Source organism: Sparus aurata, chromosome 3, assembly GCF_900880675.1.
Source record: "Sparus aurata chromosome 3, fSpaAur1.1, whole genome shotgun sequence".
NCBI classification, from domain to species: Eukaryota; Metazoa; Chordata; class Actinopteri; order Spariformes; family Sparidae; genus Sparus; species Sparus aurata.
In genome coordinates, this window is record NC_044189.1 from 1,571,156 (window position 1) to 1,589,617 (window position 18,462).

General features: G+C 39.8%; 1 pseudogene; it reads left to right on the forward strand.

Moving 5' to 3' along the window:
- The first annotated feature begins 6,458 nt into the window (after positions 1–6,458).
- The window catches only part of LOC115579215 (BOLA class I histocompatibility antigen, alpha chain BL3-7-like), an 83,694-nt pseudogene continuing 71,690 nt past the window's right edge, over positions 6,459–18,462 (forward strand).

The window sequence follows — 18,462 nt, forward strand, 5'->3', positions numbered from 1 at the left end:
TTGTTGAGGCTTCTGATTGTGCTGCTGTGGAAGACACACATGGTGTTACCAGCTCCCATGCAATTCTTTATATATTCTATATTCATGATATTCATATTCATATTGTCAAAATAGTTGAGATCCATTTACTCCTGTCTAATATAAATACCAGTATGTACACACACACAGAGACAGTGTCAGAAAAGTTGAGATTCATACACTCCTACCAGACACAAATACAAGAAAGGGACATTATACTTAGTCCTGAAATGATTCTGCAATATATCAAAACGTTGCCTGCTGCATTGTGTTTGCCATAAATTCATTGGAATGTGTTAAACCATTACATTAAAGGTACGCTGAAATAGGAAGTGAAGAGGAAATGGCGACACGGGGTGTCTGTGAAAAATAGGAAGTGTTACCTTCAAGGCTCTGTCTGTCATTCTGTCTCTGATGATCATTTTTGATTAAGTATTAACTTTGCAAAGTTAAAGGAGGTGTAAGGTGTAAACATGATGTATTGAAGTTTAGAGATCTAATGAAAATTGGTAAGGAAACGGTGTTGAGCTGAGGTCATGGGAAAGTGTTAAAGAACTGCGCCCGTATTCACAAAGAATCTTAAGGCTAAAAGTAGCTCCTAACAGGCGAATTTAGGAGCAACTCCTAAAAATAATGGGCGTGTCAGTCGTAACTTTAGGACTCCTAATTTTTGAAAATAAGAGTTATTCACAAAACATTTTAAGCCTAAAAATAGCAGCTAAGTCTGGGAGACCTTAGAAGCAATCCAGAGGACTCCTAACTCGCTAAGACCTGGTCACAGCCGAATGTTTTGGAGACGCTAAATGACAGGGAATTATTAAAACGATGTCGGATGGACCGCGAAGGGACTGAAGTTCTGGTTGAGTTGGTGAGGGACGCAATAACGTTCCCAACCAACCGAAACAATCCAATAACGCCAGAGTTTAAATGTTTGGCAACTCTGCGGTATTTGTCTAGGGGGAAAATGCAGCTCCAAAAGATGGAAAAATGTTCCTTACCGCATGCTGCCATGCATGTAATCCATCTAATCATCTTTCCAGATTTCGCTCTTCTGATGAGCCTCCTGAATTTGCACCCAAAATGCTGTCAAAACTTTTATTTATAATTCCCAACGCAGCCTCCATAATTCTCGACCGGGAAAAAGGCAGAAAAAAGGTGGAAAACACAATAAACCTTAAGAAACAAAAAACGACCCCAAATCACATGGATGCTGATTCGCACAGGACTGATATTATCACATGACCTCTGTGTTTGGTGAAATATGATAGGTAATTTGCGGTGGAATTTTTACTTTACAAATTATGGACATGGCAGATTCACACGGGATTAAGATAACGCTTGTCTGAAGCGTTTTTTGTTGGGGGGGTGCACTTAATTCTCATCATAAATACATTTCTTCATCCAATATCTTTTCACAGGCTTTGTCATGGGCTTGTAGGCAACCTCCTTATTTTCACTTCATGCATTGCGTAGCCTAAATGAGTTTTCAATGGGCTGCCCTGTCACTCAACAACCAATCACCGTTGTCACCGCTTCTAAGTGCGTCCTTATAAAATGACATCATCCATAGCAACAGAGAGTTACTTCTAGTTGAGGAGTTCACTGTTTTCATAACCAAAAGTAGGTCTCAGCGGCTTTGTGAATTACTTTTAAGAAACGACTCCTACATAAAAACTTTTAGTCCGATTTAGGAGTACTCCTAACGTTAAGATAAAAGTCTTTGTGAATACGGGCCCAGATCATGTCAACGTGAGGCCAAAAGGAAGTGTCGAAATCTGATCACGCTTTGGGCACGGGCACAGACCGTGACCGAGTCATGTTAGATCATTATGAAATTGTTAGCCATCATTAAGAGACTATTAGTCATTGAACGGAGAGATGGTGGGAAAATGTCCTAATAAGGACACAAAACCAAGCCAGTATCTGAAGCAAGAGTGTATATAACCTGAGGAGCACGGACTCAAGTTCGTTCTTCCACTCGCTCAAGCCTTGAAGAAACACCTGAGACGGAGAATGTGAGCAGCCTAAACATCGCAGAAAGGACTTCAAGAAATCCTCAGCAGAAACAGACCAAGGAATTAAGAGCACAACGGATTAACCACTTTTGCCAACATGCTGTGGATTACGATTTGGATATTGGAGTACTTGTTCACTCTGCTGGAGTGAAGTTTGGACATTGAGGAAGTTACGAGACCTCGGCCGGGGTTGTGATTTGCCTCAAGGACATCAACTTTCAGCAGGAAAGGAAAGGCAAGCCATGGAAAGACCTGACCCTCTCCATCTCACCTACATTTAAGTATTTCTGACCAGGCCTCAGCTCTTTTAGTTCAATTTGTTAATTACAGCATTATGATTTATCAATAAAGATTTTTGATAATGATTGATAGTAATTGAAACAAGTATTGAGCTGTATGCTTTGCCCTTGCTAAAATCTATGCAATAAAACCTACATAATATAGTTAAAGTTGTGGACATTGATTTTATGTCTCTTTGATGGAAGTAAAAGTCAGGTGTTAAGTGTGCATAATATGTTAAAGGTTCCCCTAAAATCCAACCTAGCATCATACCAAGAGCCCAGATCATTTAGAGGAGAGCTGCCATAATGGGCTAGGCTGGTGGCTGTATCTGACTCAAGGGCTTCATGTCAGGTGCCAAACCAGAGGAAGCAGGTAGACGTTCGGATTCAGGCAGTTAGAAGCGAGGCGAGTCTCCTCCCCACCAGCTTAAGAAATCCCTATTTAAATTGTCAGTTTTTAAGCAACCTCTTGTAGGTTTAGGGATCTAACCCTTTAAATGGAGAGCCGGTCGAGTGCCTTCTGGACAGGGTTAAAACTCAGGATCTCACAATATTCAGATTCAGATTCAGAATACTTTATTAATCCCCGGGGGAAAATTGTTTTTGTTCCAATGGTCCATGCAAAGTAGAAATACAGCATGAATGGAAACAGATAAAGACATAAATACAATACTAAAATTGACAATGAAATGAAATAAAATAAAATATTAAAGTCGACAATAAAATAAAATAAATAATAAATAGTAAAGTAGACAATCTAGAAATATATACAATAAACAATGAAATGGTTGTAGCGTTATAAATGAAATGAGAATGAGTAGTTATATTTGTTTGTTTTGTTTTATAAATTGCCAATTGAGTCTGATCATCAGAGGGAGGAGTTTACAGTTTGATGGCCTCAGGTAAGAATGACCTCCTGTGGCGCTCAGTGGTGCATTTAGGAGCAATTAGTCTGGCTGAAGGTGCTCCTCTGTTTGACCAGAGCGTTGTGGAGAGGATAAGAGCCGTACTGCAGTATCACCCGCAACTTCGACAGCATCCTCCTGTCTGACACTGCTGTCTAAGTGTCCAGCTCCACCCCCACAACGTCATTGGCCTTGCTGATCAGATTATTGAGTCCACAATATGGACTAAAAGTCCACAATATGTCCACAATGCTGTATAAGAGGAGGGAGGCGTTAGCTTCGCTCAAAAAGAAACTCCACTCCAAGTAAATATCTGCTGAATCCAACCAACCTGAGCCTGGATCTTGGAGACAGGAGATGCACCTACAGCTGCCTGAAGTCCACAGAAAACTATCTGCAGTATCATCACCTCGACATGCTGGCTTGATCGAAGGCCTCAACTTATTATCAGTGCTTGGCAAGTTCTATGAACTTAACTTGAACTGCATCACCACATTTTCGAAAGACTCTTGAGATCGCTCACCTGAGCAGACGGAAGTCTGCGCATGCGCACAACACTGACCACTTCACTTGTGGAATAGAGCACAGTTCCTATATTAAATAGAAATATTAAATCTCATCTGTTCAAGACTATATTTATTGAGTGCTTTCCACTTGTAAGCCTCAAAATCAATAAAAGACATGGTTTTAATAAACCCTGGTTCACTACTGGATTCTTAAAATCCTCAAAGAAGAAAAACAGGTTATATAAAAGGTTGAATTCTAATCCAACTCCACAGAACTCTAACACATATAAAAAATATAGAAACAAGTTCACTTATTTACCTCGTATGGCAAAGAAGAAATACTATTCTGATAAATTCAAAGAATCTGCTAACAACATAAAAAATACATGGAATATTATTAGTGAACTGTTAAACAAGAAAAAGGCATCTGCAAAATGTCCATCCCAATTTACTGATGGCAAGTCCACATTCTTCAATCTCTCTGACATAGCAAATTAATTTAATAATTTCTTTGTAAATGTTGGTAGCACCTTTGCCAAGAAAATGTCCTGCAAAACTTTGAACCACCCACACCCTAAATCTTAATAATTCAGCAGGGGGTCACGACGAAATCAAGGCTAAGCTCCTAAAGGAAGTAGCTCCCTTTATTAGCAAACCTTTAACACATGTCTTTGCTGTGTCACTAAAGACTGGGGTAGTCCCTTGTGATCTTAAAGTGGCAAAGCTCTTACCTCTTTTTAAAGAAGGTGAACCCAGTGTTTTTGACAATTATAGACCGATTTCTATCTTACCATGCTTTTCCAACGTCCTGGAAAAGTTAGTTTACACAAGAGTTATTATACAACTCAATGATAATGACATATTGTACAAACACCAATATGGTTTTCGCAAAAAGCACTCAACATATATGGCTCTTCTGCAGCTTATTGATAAGATTTCTACAGCTCTGGACAAAAATATGTCTGCTATCGGTATTTTCTTGGATCTCTTTTTATTAATGATTTCGCTGTAATGTCTCAGTCTTCTCTGCCCATTTTATTTGCGGGTGATACTAACTTTGCCACGTCTCACCCTGACTTTGGATGTCTAATCAGAAATGCCAATACCACGCTGGAATACGCCTCAAGATGGTTTCAAATGAACAAGCTTTCCAGAACGTCTCTGATGTAAACAAATCAAATTATATACTTTTTAGAAACAAAAATAAAACTTTTCCAAAGCAGGACTCAAAGCTGCAAATTAATAACATTGAAATCAGACAAGTCTCGTGTGCAAAATTTCTTGGTATATTAGTTGATGAAAGATTGTCCTGGGGAAACCATATTGAGCATGTATGCAAAAAAATTATGAAGTCCTATCTATGGCATTATCAGAAGAGTCTCTTCCTTAGTTAATCAGTCCTGTCCATTTATCCATATTTGACATACTGTAACATTGTTTGGGGTGCTTCATATTCCTCATACCTTAATCAGCTATTCTCAATTCAAAAAAGATTCTTGAGAATGATTTCAAATTCTACTAATCAAGCGCCATCTGCACCCTTATTTAGCAAATTAACATTTTTATAATTTTTTTCTATTGATATGTTCCAAACATGTCTATTTATGTCTTAAGTCATTGATTACAAATAAGACATTCCAGGCACTTTTTTCTTTGTTATCATCAGATATTCACTCTTATTCAGTGAGAGGTCTGAAGAATTTTCATTTACGTCTTTGTCGTACCTCCAGTAACTTCAAAATAGAGAATAGAAAGAAGAAACCAGAAGAAAAATTATATTTTTCTTCTGGTTTCTTATTTCTGTTTTCTCCAGTCAGTCTTTTGATTGTTCTAATATTTTGCGAGTGATTTTGTTTGAATTGTGTGAAATGAAAGAAGCACTTGCTCAAAGAATAAAGTAAGATATTCTGGAATCGTTGTTGGATTGAAGTGTTTGAGAAGAGATTCACCAGCTCTGAGAGAAAGAAATCTAACTGTGGTGGCTGATTTTAACCCAACCGGTCCTTTAAAGGAGTGAAGTGGAGGAAAAGTAAAATATTTGCCTCTAAAAGTATCTGCTACTATATATGTAGTATAAATATACACTGTAGAGCAGGGGTCGACTTATTATCGGTCCATGACTAGATCTTTTTTTATTTTTTATTAAATTGCTGTCAAAATAAATTGATTAAGAAATTAGCTTCTTGGCTCTGATGTAGCCTGCATTCTTTAACTAATAATTAAATAATTATTTAATAAATGCAGTGGAGTAAAAGTACAATATTTACCTCTAAACTGTGGTGAAGTGGAAATATAAAGTAGAAAATGAAAATACTGGAGGAAAGTACATCAGACTTGTGCTTGAGTATATTGTTAACTTTAAATGTTACATATATTTTAAAAATAAATTATACTTTCATGTTTTAAATATTAGAAGTATTGATAATTTCTTTTTTTATTTCGTTGTCACACGCATTTAACGGCATGACGTCACTAGGTGGCGTCAGATCGCTACATTTTCGAATCCTCTCGGCGGTTTAACGGCGGAGCGTCTCCATCAGATATACTGTGTGTGTGTGTGTGTGTGTGTGTGTGTGTGTGTGTGTGTGTGTGTGTGTGTGTGTGTGAGCAGAACCACCGGGAGCGTCTGAGAGCGTCTGTCTCCGGTGTTTCCGCCGTTTTTCCCGGTGCTAACAACTCTCCGGTAAGCTAACAGCTAACAGTTCGCCTGCTAGCTTGAGTGAGAGCGTTACCATGGTGACGCTCCGCGGTACAGGCAGCGGGCCGCCGCAGCAGCAGAGGCCGGCCAGGAGCTCCCAGTCCCCGGCGCGGGCTCCACCAGACACCCGGAGCAGGAGCACCGTCATCCGGCCGGAGAAACCTGAGCTGTCCGCTGTGAGTCAAGAGTGTTTTCTGTTTTAGCTGTCAGGTCGTTTAACGCTCTCATGTGTCCTCACAGCAACAGCTTCATTCATTTAACTGCTTAAAAGTGACTCACATGTAGTTTATCATCATTGTGGAGAGATAAAATAGGAGTAAAGTTACTAAGAGAGGTAAAATCATCAAATCATATCAGAACCAGTGTGTGTTTAGAGGTGTGAGTGTTAATAATAATAAACAATAATCATTCTAATAATGTTCACACTAACCTGACATGTGAGTTATTAATATAAGTGCATGATTGGGATACTTTGCATCTGTCAGATTAATTTATTTACCTTTTTCACACATTTAAATCTTATTTTGAATGGATGTCTTGATATGTATGAAAAAATAGGAATAAAGTCACCAGAAAAGATCAAATCATCAAACCACTGCGCTCTGTGGGGTCACCAGGCAGAGGGAAATAGTCCAATTCATTTTTTATTTAGTGCTCCAAACTATTATACTGTTAATAAGTTATTTAATATATTATCCTTAAGACATCTTTAACCATAACAGGTAAAAAATGAAATGCAAGATGTACAATTTCAATATAACTATTTTTCTTATTTAGTTTCTTATTTTTAGTAAACTTAGTATTTTCAATAACTGGAATATAATTCTACACAGTTCTTTAGATGTCTCGTCAGTGCAGTGAAGTAAAATGTTTCAGTACATTTGATAAGTTGCAGTCAGCCTGGCCTGTATTAACCTGTTGTCTCACTGATGGACACATGTTGAGGTGGATGTTGTTGGTCTCACAGTTCGGACTTGATGATGAACTTCATCACAACAACAAATAATTTCCCAGTCTGGGATAAATAAAGTAATTCTAAACCACAAACAGAGGCGCTGCAGTCATGGTGCGTTCACTGACACGTGTCACGGTTAACTTTTATAGTGAACATTTGTACCAGTGCTCAACTGCCGATTCACATCAGAACTGAAAGCGTCCATCGACTTATTTTAGTGACGCATCTGTCACTAACAGAAATATCGAACCTGGATTCATCAGTGAGTAGAACTTTTTCCAGTCATCCACTGTTGAATACTTTTATTTGTGACGTAAGTTACATAATTTACGAGTTATCTGATTCGATACGGAATCAGATAACCGTCCAACAGTCCGACAAAACTCGACATTGGAAATAAGAAATAAGTCCTGTTCGAGGGAAAAATTAAGTTAATCGTCATTTTCGTCCTTTTGTGGACGGCGGTGGCGGGAAGGAGGGGTAAGTTACAGTTTAGACTCGTTAATGAGTCAGATTAAAAGTGAAAGTAAGACATGAAGTTGTGACGTCTTTAAAATTGCGTTCAGTGCTTGTTTCACAAAACATGCTACGAAGCATTATGAATTTTTGTTTGTTTACGTTTGTTACAATTTCAGACATAAAGCACTGACTCATCGCTGTACGCTGTATGATCGGGTTGGATGGTCTTCCTTATCATCACGCAGACTGAGACATCTGCATATTCTCATCTATAAGGCAATTTTAGGTTTTCTTCCTTCTTACCTTTTGTCCTACATTAACCGAAGTAACGCTGGGACTTACAATCTTCGGTCTCAGGATTTGTTCTTGCTGTCTGTCCCAAAAGTCAGGACTGAACTGGGAAAGAAAGCGTTTAGGTTTGCTGCTCCCTCTGCCTGGAACATGTTGCAAAAAACTTTGAAACATAATGAGTTTGTGTCGTTGAACTCTTTTAAGGTGAAATTGGATGACCTGCAGGCAAAAACATCTGGTTGTAGATGTTTTGCCTGAGGCTGTTATTACTGTAGCTGACATTCAAATGTTGCTGTTTTGGATGCTGAGTGTTTTTAATGTCTATGTCTACCATGTGTTTGTGTGTATGTATGAATATGCTGCTGCCTGTCTTGGCCAGGACACTCTTGTAAAAGAGATTTTTAATCTCAATGAGTCCTTTTCCTGGTTAAATAAAGGTTAAATAAAAAAATGTTGATGATGAAGGTTCTCAGTCATCCAGTCAGGGTAAATCAAAGTTCTGTATCACAGTCAACTGGACTTGTTTCAGGTTCTTGGTGTTTTGTCCTCAGGATGGACAAGTTTCTGCCTCAGCAGACAAAAAACACAATTTAGAGGTCTGCAAAATAAAATGAGTACATTTAAAACATCTTAATAGTCTAATAGTTTTTACTAATTTCTGTTTTTTTCAGTTTTCAATAGAATCAGTATCTTTAAAAATATGACAGGAGGTCAATCTTTCAAGCCTCTTCATTATGTGAATGTAATATTTGCTCCAATAACAATTACATTAATTATGTACATTTCGTCTGGGGAGACTAGTTAAAGATGAGTGAAATATCATTCTTTGTTAGAGTGACATCTTTTTCAAGCATTTCTGAAAAAGTATTTCTGTAAATCAAATGAGAGACAATCTGTAAAAACGTGATCAATAGTTTCTCCCTCACAATCACAAAAAGATCATCTGTTGTTGACATCAGGGAAGAAAAGCGACAAATATAATCTTTTACAGGATTGTAACTATGTACAATTCTGAATAGAAACTCTTTGATTCTATTTGGAATTATATATTTATGAGGCAAGAGAAATATGGTGTTCCACCGTTTTCTATCTTAAGTCATCTATACTTACATGTGGGAGTTGCGATGTGATCAAGATGATTTCTAATAAAGGCTTTTTTTTTTATCATGTATAGAAATCCCCATTGATAGTAACAGGGCGTTCACTTAAAGTCAGTAAAGATGTATGCTTTGTGCTAAAGACACTATACTGTGGGGTATTGATTTGATAACCATATCAAACTCTTGTTGAAAAATGTTAACAATATATTTCTCTCACATTATGACATCACGACCACACAATTCACTATTTACATTCAACAGTTGCTTCACAGTATTTATGTTATTAACAAAATAATGATCTAATCATAGTGTCAGAGCTTCAAAGCCAGAGTTCATGTTCTGTTCATTCCAAAAATAAAAGACACATTTCCACCATGCTGCCAGAGCTTTAATATGTCAGATCTAATGGTTCTTATCGGTCTAATAAATATCTGTCTGTGTGACTTTCAGAGACACATTCCCTCCATTACATCTACACGGGCCTCTCCAGAGATCTCGGACTCCCGGGCATCCACAAGTTCACAGCCATGGGTATGCTGGACAACAGGATGATTGACTACTTTGACAGCAAAACTCAGGAGAAAGTTCCTAAACAGACCTGGATGAAGGATCGACTGGATCCAGAATACTGGGTCAAAGGCACACAGTCCCGCCAGAGCAAGCAGCAGTGGTTCGAAGTCAACATCAACATCCTGAAGGATCGTATGAGACAGAACGACACAGGTAAGATCCATGAAACGTGAAGAAGCGAACCGCTTTTTAGTTAATCAATAATTATTTACAAGTTGCAGTGTAGCAGAGTAGAGGTGAGAATCTTCACTGGCCTCATGATTTGATTATGATTCAGCTGTCAACAATTCAAGAGCGAAACAATACTCGATGCATCGCTGTGTACAGCATCCTCAGTGATCTATGTCACTGTACATGGCTACTTTTTCATTGATGCAGAATCTTCCACGTGTTGGGCCTTGCATTACACAAGGCACAATTAAGAAGTGTTTATGCAACATTAAAAGGAATTTTAAGGTCAGACTGGGCTGTCAATTATAATTAATCAAATGGGTTATAAATTTGATTGATAAATCAATTCTCATCACACTGCAATTGTTTGTAAGTACAAATCAACGTCTACTCCTGTAGTAGACAAGTGGTTAAATGTAAAGACTTTTGGCTAAATGGTTCAAGATGTGAATCTCAAATTTTGGCACTGTCCAAATTATGCTGAAATTAATATTGCACATTTATGAATGATTGCCAACAGTACACTTCCTCACACGGGGCACCAAGTGTTATGCACTGCATTACACTAGGCACAAGTAAGTTGTGTTTATGCAACATTAAAAGGTAGTTTTAGGTTAAATTTGGCTATCGTAGTATAATATTGATAATATTATGGATATTATGGATTGATGTGGATATGGATAATTATTAGTTATGATGGATAATATGATCCAATTTACATTAGATTACCTCGGGGCGCCACCGTTGAAGAAGGGAAAACAAAGCAAATTTACTAAATCAGTCTCATAAAATTGTACTAAACTGTTTATAACTCTGATTAATCATTAACTTACTAACTACAACCAAATTTATCAAAACAGCTAGCAATGGTTGAGGGATTTTGGAGTTCTTGACAGTGTATAGGTCGGCAACATTCACTCTTGTACAGTATTAAATAGACAGCAAGAAGGTTCAGATGTCTTTATTCAACACAAAGATGAAAACACAGAATCTAACTAACATGTACTATATGCAGGTGTGTGTGTGTGTGTGTGTGTGTGTGTGTGTGTGTGTGTGTCTGGCAGAACAAAGCAACAGTGGTGGTCACTGATATCACATGTTGGTAGGGCTGATTTATCTCGGCTCACTGTCTTGTTTGTCCTTTACTTCACCGCCTGGTCTTTCTTCTCTGGTTACAGATCTCCACGTTCTTCAGTGGATGCATGGCTGTGAGGGCGAAGTGCAGCCAGACGGCAACATGATGTTCTACCTCCTGTCCTTCGACGACACTCACTCAGTCTGGGTCGCACCAATGCCAGCAGCAGAAGAGACCAAGAGGAAGTGAGATGATGTCCCTGTCCTGAAGGATTACACCAAAGGCTACCTGGAGAATGAGTGTATGCAGTGGCTGAACAAGTTCTGGAGTTACGGGATGACTCAGCTCAACACAGCCTGTATGTATTACTGAAGGCCTTTTCTGTGTTTTTAATGTCATTTATAAAATAGATAATAATAGTATATTATTATTATCAAATCTGAATAATGTTCCCTCAAAATGACTTCACAGAAACTCTGCAGTATCAGCCAAATTAATGTAATCTGACTAGTGCTAGGCGGTATGACCAAAAATGTATATCACAGTTTCACAGTATATGACGGTATTATTTTTTTTCATGCATAATCAGGTTTTCACAGCATTTCCTACTGGTTGAGAGAGGAATTACTAGCCCCTTTTTAGATAGAAAATGCGCCACATTTGCTGCAATGTAAAGGCTGCAATGCGCCGCCCTGTCTTTATAAAACGGAGGCGTAATTATCCTTCTTTCCCAAAAAGCCGCCACTGGGGTCGGCGTAAACATGTGACGTGATGTGAAGCACGAAGTTGGGCATGAACAGTGACATACGACATATGCATCGGAAGAAATGTGGCGACACTTGATAGATTAACTTAATTACAGACCCGTGGCCCATATTCTCGCCTCCTCAGTCAAACACGGCGATGTTAAACCCCCGCTGTTAAAGGAAGCGTGCGGCGGAGCGCCTTGCCACCTCAAACAACTGACAGCTAACAGGAAGCATGTCGAATTTGTCTTCAAAATAAGAGCTTTACATTACACCCCATTGGAGTTTAGAACTGGGTTCTTAGCGGGGGGCTTTTTATTTGAAAGTAGTAGCTGAAGCTTGCCACTACAACAACAGCTGACATTAATGTAAACAGACAAAAAGAGCTGTAGTGATAAAAGGAAGTGTGTGTCACAGCTAGGGCTGCACAATATTGGAAAAAACTTACATTGCAATTTCTTTTAACCCTGCGATATATATTGCGATGTGAAAAAATAAAGGAATTTTCATCAGATGACCTGAATTTTATTCTTTTATCCCATCTGCTATTAAGCTCTTGAACATGGACAGTGGCAGCCACTATGTGTAACATTGTAAACTTGTGTCCCAGTGTCCCTGTAACTTAATGTGCCACTTATTATTTATTACTATTTTACTCTTATTCTTGGTCTCTGTTATTTAGTTGTGCCACTCCACACAATTATGTGACAGTGGCCTAAGTGCCTTGGCCCCCTGGGGATATGTACTGATCTGCATATTAGTGTACTCCTGTTTGTCGCCTTGCTGCTCATTGTTATGTCATGGTTGTTGTTTGTGTTTTTCTATGCCAGAACTGCTTGAACTGAATTGCCCCCCGGGGACTAATAAAGTTGTCTGAACTGAACTGAACTGAATAGCACTTTATGTTATGCTGCGCTGCTATCTTGTGGACAATTAACCTGCACTGATCTGACCTCTTTTTGTCAATGAGTTTGGCTTCTGTCTGTGTTTTAGAGAGATTCCTATTGTTATCTTTTATTGCTGGCTTTTATTGTGCTGGGACCTGAGTACATGTTTCATTCTATCATGTGCAAACGTGAATTGAATGACAATAAACAAAACTTTGAACCTTTTGAGCTCTCCATCTTAAAATGGAACATTCTGGCTTCATGATTACATTAAGTAACTAACAACGAGTGATAAACAGGTTATTCAATGACTGAAATCTGTTTTTTGTTTTGGACGACAGTCAGATCCGGCTTTGCATTCGTCGTACTGAGCTGTGTGGCAGAGTCCTGCACAGGTTCGGGTACCCGCAGGTGACCCGCACAATTTGGATGAAACGGGTGAAAAAAAATTGTACTGTTTTGGACACGGGTGTGGATCGGGTCGGACGCCTGGAGAGTGCGGGACTCTGCTGTGTGGTACCTACATAAATGGTCAAACAAATTAGTTGTGTTACCTCTCGTTGTGGCACAGAACACGTGTTAAATAATTCCAGATAACTGACGTCTCTTTTCTTTTTAGTCAAGTCTAAGTCAAGTCTGCATATTTGCATTGTCTTCTCTGGACAACAAACAGGGCAGTGGAGTGGAAGTGAAAGTTCTCTGATTAATGAACGGCTGTCCCTTTAAAAATCAGTTATTATTCAGAATTCATCTTCATAGAAACATTTTATCCACATGTCGACATCAAAATCATTAATATGTAATAATAAACACCCCAGATGAGTGATTCTGGCTGGAAGTTAGCTGAAGACTCGGTTGGGAGGGCTGACCTCATTAAATGTGGGGAATTTACAGTATTTTCTATCAAAGTCTAAAAGACGTGAATTAAAGTTTTTGGCTCTAAATCCCGTCACGTAAACAGAAGGAGCTGATGACTCTCGCTGTCGGGGACAGACGCTGTTTTCAATGTGAAAATGTGGAGAACAGTCAGTAGGACAGACGAGATAACACATTTTCCACATATTCAGTATTTTTTCCTTATAAGTTGCCAAAGACACGACCTGCGACCACATTACTGTTGTTTGGTCCTGTAACGTTGCTTTGTGAGTTAAAGTTCAGGACGTTTCTCTTTTGTTTGATGAGTGAAGGATCTGTTTATCTGTCAAACTGAACACCATCAGACGGTCACACTCCGGTCCACTCTGAAGTCTCGTCTCTGTTACAACCTCTGAACCAAACTGTCCCCCGTTCCACCTCTGCAGCTTTCATGGATCAAAATTGTTTGTGTGAGTTTAAACTTTGTCTTTCGAAACAGGTAACACACCTGAAGTTAAAAAACTGCTCAGTGGTAAGTGTTTTATTTCTCCTCTGTAGATTCTGTTGAAGGTAGAAGTCTTAATTCTAAACATTTCTATAGTTATTGTGCTGATGATTAATATTGTATATTTCAATTTCAATTTATTTAGGATGACCCCTTGAGATGCAGCATCTCGTTTTCGAGGGGGTATATGTGATATGTAAGAACTCTGGTTCAGATGGAGGATTTGTTCCACTGTTTAATGTGATGTTGACGGGCCTCAAACAGTCTGAAGCTAAAGTGATAAAAACAGATTGTGATAAACATGTGCACTCTGTAGAGAATAAATGTTAATGAGAAGAGAAAATCTTAATTACATTTACATTTAGTGTATTTAGCAGAAGCTTTTATCCAAAGCCACTTACAATAAACACATTAGTCACAAAAAGAAATAACAACATATCACCATTGATGAAGTAACAATCTTCACTGACTGATTTTTTTCTGCTTAAACAAACTAAATGAACAAACTGTCTTTGTCTTCATGACTGAATAAACAAACTGACCTGAGAAGGTTTGTTTTATTACCTCATTAATATTGTTAATATTAATGTTGCGGCTTAAAGTCGCTTGAGAGGTATAGAATAGGTGTCGGCCGGGGCTGGGGAGGCATGCGAGCCGGCCGAGCTAACAACTGGGCTAGCAAGGACAGAAAACTGGTTGCTAGCCCAGTTGTTAGCTCGGCTGGCTCGTGTGCTGGTGGAGGTGCTCCAGAACACAGAGTCCAAAAGATCCATCTGTAATTCCTTCCTCCACAGCATGTCAATGCGGCTGGCCATAGTTGCAGCGACAAGCTCCATCCTGGGGATTGTAACACATTCCAGCCATTCTTTGGAGGCTGACTCAGGCACAGTGTCATTCCAGCCTATCCCTCTCCTGCACAGGTTTCTCAGCATCTTCTTTGCTGTTAAAACTACAGGGCTCGGCATTCCAAGGGGATCATAGATGGAGCTGACAGTCGAGAGGATTCCTCTTCTGGTAAGTGGTCTATCCTAAAGTACAGTCCTGAACTTAAAGGAGTCTGATTTAATGCTCCATTCCACACCCAGCACTCGCTCTACAGGTAGCGAGTCCAGCTCCATATCCAACCCTTCAATGCCTTTTGCTCTGTGATGGCTTCCAGCACTCCAGGCCTATTACTCATCCACTTTGTGAGAAGTAATCCACCCTTGGAACACAAAGAGACCAGGTTCCTGTAAAGCAACACTGCTTCCTTCTCCGTGGCCACTGGCACAAGGCAATCATCCACATAAAAACAGTGCAATAATTTATCCACTGATTCCTCACTGGAGCGATGCCCATAGTCCTCTGCACACTTCCTGAGAGCGAAACTGGCACAACTGGGAGATGATGTCGCCCCGAACAAATGCACCTTCATCCGATGCTCAGTGGGTAATTGCTTCATATCCCCCTTTGTCCACCAGAGGAATCTGAGGAGGTCTCTGTCTTCAGGAGGGAGCTGTACCTGGTGGAACATGGATTCGACGTCTGCCATAATCACAATTGGTTCCTTTCTAAATCGGGTTACCACTCTGATCAGAGAGCTGGTAAGATCAGGGGCCTGCAGAAGTTCAGCATTCACCTTCTCAGCACAGCCTTTAGCCAGAAGGTCACTTATGAAGAGATTGTATTCAATGTGAAAAGTTAAATCCTTCTGAAATCTTCTTTTATAACAACACAAGCGCTGTTCAGCAATTCTCGATGTTCCTTACAGGTAATGCAATCTGGTAATGCCCATCCAACTGTTTTACTGAGCTGGTGACAAACTCCAGGAACCTTTGATCCTCTTTTGACATCGCGGGTTGCTCATCAATGCTGCTTTCGGGTAGAGATGCACCGATCAGGATTTTCGGGGCCGATCACCAATCACCGAAAGCAGTATCTGCCGATCCCGATATTGCCGATCACCGATCACAGTGTCAAATCCAGAAATTCTTCTATATTGTTGTCTTGTGTAACTTTCATATATTTAATTAATGATTCTTCTTACACAACATTGACATTGTATTATTAAGTATAAAAATTAGGAGATGAGAAAGTATCATGAATTGACCACTGTTTTATTGCAGGCTGAGGCAATGTGCAATATTTCACACTCTAGAGACTCTTAGAGACAACTTGGACTCAGCTTACATAGAGTAACTGTAGCTTACTAGTGGGAATGCAGTCAGGGTGGGAATTTTGTCATTTTAGGGGCAAGTCCATTTGGCCTTCACTTTTTTTTTCAGGGGCACCAAGGCCACATGACAGGGCACAAAGGCCACTGAGTAAAATGTGTTGATTTACCTTTCAGACTGATACCATAACATCCTAATTTATAATAAGACATGGATTGTGTATTAAAACATTTTTTAATACCAAAATCAAGTTAAAGTTACATTGGAAAGTAGTTTTTGTTAAGTATGGTTAGGGTGAGGTGAGTTTTGTGACACCACACTGAATATTAGTGTTATTGAATATTTCTCCCAATAGAAATTCCCCAAAATTATGGCAAAGCACATTTTTTCCAAACAAAAAATTGTAGAATAACCACCAGGAGACCACTGATGTGTGGAATGATTTTGGCGACACTACACTCTGAATAATAGTGAAGTTATTGAATATGTTTTGTAGTTTCTCTTTTCGGTGTTGCACTTTGTAGACGGTCCCTGCGCCCTCGTCTCACAGCCGGCTGATCATACAGACCAGAGTTAATGTCCAGACGCTCGTTTAGATTAACATACGGTTGTAGCTCGTTGTCTTCCTTACTACGGTAGGAAAGAGCCGTCGTTTGTGTTTTAACAAGGTATCACTTATGAGTTATTGATCCGGGAAGTTCGAATCTGTGAGTATATTTCCAACTTTACCGGACTAAATCCTACCACATAAGTCAGTTACGTATCATGTCAAAACCGGCTGCGCTCGCTCGCTGTGCTGTAAGTTTCGTTCTTGTGTTTTGAGACGCTGCTGCTGTTTGAGAGGTTTTCACGTGAGATCATCGTGATGATGAGACTCCACCTGCGCGAACTGCGGACTCACTGAAGTTACTGTGAGAGACTACTGTGCACTCAGGTGGCTGTAATTCAGGGCAAGCTTGCTACGCTGACCGGGCCAGGGGCACAGAGGCCACTGTGGCTGTACGATGACTTTTTTTTTTCAGCTGCATCAAGGCCAAAGTGCGGGGCAACAGCGGCCATGGCCACCGTTAAATTCCCACCCTGCATGCAGTCAATGCACTGTCTCTATATAGAAACGTCATCTGATCGGCCTGATTTGATCTATTTTGAGAACTCCGATCAAAACCGATAGGGGCATTATCGGCCGATTGCGATCGGTTGCCGATCGATCGGTGCATCTCTACTTTCGGGGAAGTCATTCTTGAACTGTTGCTGCCAGAGGTCATCCAGGTTCAAGACTGAAACTCTGTTAACAGTTATTTGTGGATGCTCCCAGTTAACAGTGTTTACATGGTTTCCTGTCAGTGGAACATTAACAGTCCAGCCCAGCAAGGTTCGGATAGCATATGGTCCATCATTCACACTACACGCCACCTCCAGTGGTTCCAGTGCTTTAGGAACATTGGTTCCTATCAGTAGCTCTATTCCGGCATCAATCTGAGGTGAGTGAATGTGTTTCAGATATGACCATTGTTTAATATCTCTTTCAGTAGGGAGATTTCCTCTGTGCACAGGCATGGACTCTTGTGTGTAAGCTCTTTGCAGCTCGAGGAAATCGTCCCCCTCCAGTGCTGCAACCTCCAGTCCTAACTCGATGTTACTGCTTACTACTTTCTCCTGGCCCATGGTTCGAAGGAGAATGCGCCCCTTCCTCCCTGTGAGGTGGAGCTTTTGCATTAAACTATCAGTGCAAAACACTGCAGTATTCCCCTGATCCAAGAAAGCATAAGTGATGATGATTCTGGTTCCTTTGTTGGATTTAACCTGAACTGGAACACTTGGCAGTTTGCAGTCCTGGTCTCCAGCCCCTGTAAGACCACTTGACATCATGAAGTACAGTGGAATGTTTAAGGCTACACCTTGAGCAGGAAATCCTTTTCCGGCAATCTTTACTGATGTGTCCTGTACACAAGCAGCCAAAATAGATGCCATTTTCCTTTAAGAAGCCTATTTTCCTCTCATGAGGCATCCTTCCCATCTGCACACATACATCTAATGTGTGTTCTCTATGGAGTTAGAATCATGCCAAAACCTCACACACACACAAAACGTGTTTTACTCACGCACAACGATTCACAAACAAACTCAGTGTGGTCTGCAAATGCAAAACATCATTCACAAACTAATGCATTTTGTTTTGCAGATAACAAATGTACCAATCAAACAAATACATTATGCTTCAGAAACAAGTACTGCATGTTTTACACATACAAAGAAGTATCCTTCAAGTACA